The sequence below is a fragment of the Heptranchias perlo genome, unplaced genomic scaffold, assembly GCF_035084215.1.
Source record: "Heptranchias perlo isolate sHepPer1 unplaced genomic scaffold, sHepPer1.hap1 HAP1_SCAFFOLD_52, whole genome shotgun sequence".
NCBI lineage: Eukaryota > Metazoa > Chordata > Chondrichthyes > Hexanchiformes > Hexanchidae > Heptranchias > Heptranchias perlo.
This window is the reverse complement of record NW_027139537.1, coordinates 6,135,430-6,140,675: the sequence shown is the minus strand read 5'-3', so window position 1 is coordinate 6,140,675 and position 5,246 is coordinate 6,135,430. Positions and strand designations below refer to the sequence as shown.

Here is a 5,246-nt window from a genome sequence, read left to right as displayed (position 1 = left end):
TGAGAGCAAATTCCCTGACTGGGCATCGCATCCACTGGACCACCAGGAAACGCGTATAAGGTTGCTAAATATATCTGGGAGTGTTTGTATTAGGTACAAATAATATTTCTGGTTTATTGACTCTGTTAGTTGCAAATATATTACATGTATCTGTATTATTTATTTATTGGGGTGTATATATTGTAAAGCGACATTGGTGCTGATAAGAGTCTGTATAATTCCTCAATTAATGCTTTATTTGCGTTTTCACAATAACAAGTCTGTCTCACTGGTTCCCCAGTGCCAGGGAGGGAAGTGTCTGATGCCCTCATTTATTTAATGTTAAAAACAGAAGACAAACACTCGGATTCGTTCAAAATCAACCTGCAGGTGGACACACACACAGAGATAAACACAGCCAATGATATGGACGTTATGTTGGGATTGCTGCACATGGACACCCAGGGGCGAGTTTACTGCAATGACAGACAAGAGAGGCATGATTAATTACGCCCGGCTAGCTCAGTCGGTAGAGCATGAGACTCTTAATCTCAAGGTCGTGGGTTCGAGCCCCACGTTGGGTGAGTTCTCTTTTAAACTTTTTATGTTGCTTTTAGGAGCGAACCCCAGCTCTGACGCACCCCGACCTCCCGTGCAGTGTCACCGCGCACATTGTGGCCGTGCCCGGGCTGATTTCTCTCTGTCTCACCCGGGACCGCTGAGTCTGCTGTACCGTGATCACCAACTCACCCAGTTTGTGAATTTAAACCGGAACAGGTGTCTCGCAAAGGGCAAGAGAAGTCGGGAAGGCTGCAACCTCTGACAAAATCTCATTCCCATTAGAGGTTTGTGTATCTGAATCCCTAACACTTTCTGCAACTTTTAAAAGTTTTGACATTCACTGTACAGGACGCGGCACCTTGAGACTCGTCTCTTACACTCACAGTGATGCGTATGGCCGTTTTCACTCGTTAAACAGAGATTGTGACATTGTGATATTGTCTTGGACTCCCTCACCAGCGGAAAGGTTTTGTCTATCTACCTCTCAAAATCCAAAAAAGCCTTCTATATTCCAGGGAATACAAGTGTGTAACCGCTGCTCATAATTTAACCCTTCGAGCCCTGCTAACGTTCTGGTAAATCTGGGCTGCGCTCCTTTCAAGACCAATATACCCTTTTGGAATAAAAGGGAATAAAACTTGAAATGAGCATCACTGAGGATCAGTTTTCTCTCACTCAAAGTTTCGTGAAGTAAAAGATACAGCTTTTCAATAATAAGGGAGCAGCCACTGTCGCCTTTTTTGGCAGGAGAAAAAAACTCCTCCCTGGATTTTTATGGAGAGCAAGTTTCAACATAATATTTATGCTCTGGAACCTTTCGTGTGTCAAAGCAAACGCGATAACCGCTACACTACGGAAACTGCTACTATTTCATTAACAACAATGGTGAACTGACTTACTCTCCTGTCTCTGTTCTGATTTGGAATGTGTTGCTTCTCCGTCCAGCAACACTTAACATGTTACAAAACAGAAGGAGATCATTCGGCCCATCGTGCCTGTGCTAGCTCTTTAAAAGTGCTATCCAATGGTCTCACCACCAATAAGCTCTTTCCTCAGAAGCCCTGCAATTTATTTTCCTTTTCAAGTATTTATCCATTCCACTTTTGAAAGTTACTATTGAATCTGCTTCCACCGTCCTTTCAGGCAGCGCATTCCAGATCATAACAACTCGCTGTGTAAATTATGTTCGCTCATGTCGCCTCTGGCTCTTTTGCCAATTACCTGAAATCTGTGTCCTCTGGTTACCGACCCGTCTGCCACTGAAAACAGTTTCTCCTTATTTGCTCTATCAAAACCTTTCATTATTTTGAACACTTCTGTCAAATCTCCCCTTAACCTTCTCTGCTCCAAGGGGATAATCCCAGCTTCTCCATTCTCGCCATATAACTGAAGTCCCTCATCCCTGTTACCATTCTAGTAAATCTCCTCTGCACCCTCTCCAAGGCCTTGACATCTTTCCTAAAGTGCAGTGCCCAGAATTGAACACAATACTCCAGCTGCAGCTTAATCAGTGTTTTGTAAACGTTTGTCATAACTTTGTTGCTTTTTTACTCTATGCCCCTATTAATAAAGTCCATTTCACAAGGCTGTCTATGTCCTCCTGAAGTCTGATAGTATCCATCACATTGTTTGATCGATTTCCGAGTTTCGTGCTATCTGCAAACTTTGAAATTATACCCTGTACACCCAAGTGCAGGTCATTAATGTATGTAAGAAAAATGAAAACTTTTTGCAGTGTGACTTGTGTGACTTTAAGCCGAGTTTATAGAACATCTTCTCATAATTTAAGGCATCGCACCCTGGTAACAATCTGGTGAATCTGTGCTGCACTCCTTCCAAGGCCAATATATCCTTTCAGATTCAAAGGGTATAAACTTGAAATAAGCGTCACTGTGGATCAGTTTTCGCTCACTCAAAGTTATCTGTTGAGTGAAATAAAAGAAAGCGCTTTTAAAGAATAAGGAAGCAGCCACTATCGCCCCTTTTGACAAGCCTATTTTGTGGCACTTTATCAAACGCCTTTTGAAAGGCCATATACAAAACATCAACCACATTGCCCTCATCAGCCGTCTCTGTTAACTAATCAGAAAACTCAATCACGATTTGCCTTTAACAAATCCACAGTGGCTTTCTTGTCCAAATGACAATTGATTTTGTCCCGGATTATCATTTCTAAAAGCTTCCCACTACCGTGGTTAAACTGACTGGCCTGTAATTGCTGCGTTTATCCTTTCACTCTTTTTTGAGCAAGGGTGTAAAATCTGCAATTCTCCAGTTCTCTGGCACCAAACCCTGTATCTAAGGAGGATTGAAAGGTTATGGCCAGGACCTCTATAATTTACACCCTTACTTCCCTCAGCAACCAAGGATGCATTCTATTCGGACCAGGTGACTTATCTACTTTAAGTACAGCCAGCCTTTCTAGTATCTCCTCTTTATCAATTTTCACCCCATCCAGTATCCCAACGACCTCCCCTTTTACTGTCATTTAGGCAGCATTTTCTTCCTCGGTAAAGACAGATGCAGAATACTCATTTAGTACCTAAGCAATGCCCTATGCCTTCATGTGTAGATCTCCTTTTTGGTCCCTAATCGGTCTTACCCCTCCTCTTACTACCCGTTTACTATGTATATGCCTATAGAAGACTTTTAATGACTTGATGAAGGGATCGAGTTTGACGTATCCAAGTTTGCTGATGATACAAAGCTAGGTGGGAAAGTAAGCTGTGAGGAGGACACAAAGAGTCTGCAAAGGGATATGGACAGTTTTAGTGTGTGGGCAAGAAGGTGGCAGATGGAGTATAATTTGGGGAAATGTGAGGTTATTCACTTTGGTAGGAAGAACAGAAAAACAGTATATTTTTGAAATGGTGAGAAACTATTAAATGTTGATGTCCACAGAAACTTGGGTGTCCTGGACACCTGATCTCCAGGTTGTACTAACCTAGTATAAGCATATAAAACGTGATGACGGAGAAAGGCTAAATAAACACGAAGACATGAAGCAATCCTTGGTGGTTTCTGAGAGTCAGCAAAGTCGGATGGTTTACGATCATGAGTTAAGATCAGTGGTGTTAACGTACAGAACAATGTAACCGAATCGTATAAAGATAGGGCATGCTCCCTTCTCAAATGTTAGAGCTCTCAATAGGGGTCAGTCAGAAGTCCATTGCCACAGGCAGTCCGCAAAGGTCAGGTCTGATATATCTGGATTCGCAGACAGGTCAAGTTGTGTTGATTGCTTGACATTAATGTAATCTGTAGACAGTTATATTATAATAATAATCCTGTTTAATGTAATGTTGAAGACAGCTGTGGTACAACTCTGTTGTAAGTCAATCTACTAAACTTGCTATTTTGTAACCACTCGGGCTAAAATCTAGCGGAAGTTATTGTTGATGAATTAACAACCCATAGTTGCGACAGTAACGAGATAAATCCGCTAACATTCACTTTATATATAAACATCACACCCATAGTTTATATTTTCACACGTTCTCTTTTGCAGTTCTAACCAAAGTCCAAACATCGAATGTCCACGTGTTTTTCAGAAGTTTCCCGTCCTGTTATGTATTTTGAGCAGTTTCCGACAGACAGAAACATCACACCCACAGTTTATATTTTCACACGTTCTTTTTTGCAGTTCTAATCGAAGTCTAAACACCGAAAGTCTAAGTGTTTTTTAGAAGTTTCCCCTCCTGTTCTGTAACTTGAGCAGTTTCCCACATCCTTTTCCTGTGATGTGATAATTCTGGGTGCAGGATGAATGTAATTGGATTTGCTGCAGTCCGCTGACAGCAGGCGATGGAAGCGAGCGCCATGCTGCCCCTGACAGGTGAAGGCAACTTCTGATGCTGCCTGACATCCGGTGGGAGTGGGCGGGGATTTGAAAGCCAACCCATTCGACCAATCTCGGAGCTCAAAAGCGGTGCTTGACAAACATTGATAGAAACAATCACCTTTGAAACACCCAAGCATCGTAGAGCAACGGTAGCGCGTCTGACTCCAGATCAGAAGGTTGTGTGTTCAAATCACGTCGGGGTCACAGTTTTTTCCCTGAGAGCCGGTTTGAACAATTCTGCAATTCAATTTTTCTTTGCATCTTCACAATTAACAGAACCCTGCTCGAAAGTCTGCCTCGAGCCGGGAGGGAAGCACCTGATGACCTCATTTATTTAATGCAAATAACAGAAGACAAACACACATCTTCGTTCAAAAACCACCCTGCAGGTGGACACATAGTGAGATAAACACAGGACAGAGATGCAGACAGTATCCGGAAACATCGGGAAATAGACAAGAGACATAGATTGAGCGCTTTGTTATCAGAAAATTGTCTGAACCTCCACGGTCAATGAAAGGGCTTTTGTTGGTCGGTTTCCCATTGCACCGGAGAATTCGGGAGAACTTGGTGGATGGTTGGTTCGCTTCCCTTATTCCCCACCGTTGGAAAAGGTTTGTCGATCCCACCCGACCAATTCCTTTCAAAAGCCACTCTGTCCAAAGCCAATATATCCAGATTAGAAGGGAATAAAACTTGAAAAGAGCGTCACTGTGAATCAGTTTTCTCTCACTCAAAATTATCTGTTTAATGAAGTGAAGTAAAAGATGCAGCTTACAAAGAATAAGGGAACAGCCACTGTCTCCCTTTTCGGCATGAGAAGAAAATCGATCTGGATGCTTGTGGAGACCAAGTTCCAACATAA

The 5,246-nt window shown here is 42.4% G+C and overlaps 1 non-coding gene across 1 annotated transcript; it reads left to right on the top strand.

The window, feature by feature from the left end:
• Window positions 1-490: 490 nt before the first annotated feature.
• Window positions 491-563, top strand: trnak-cuu (transfer RNA lysine (anticodon CUU)). Its single transcript has one exon. It is a non-coding gene; the product is annotated as a tRNA-Lys (tRNA).
• The last annotated feature ends 4,683 nt before the right edge of the window (window positions 564-5,246 follow it).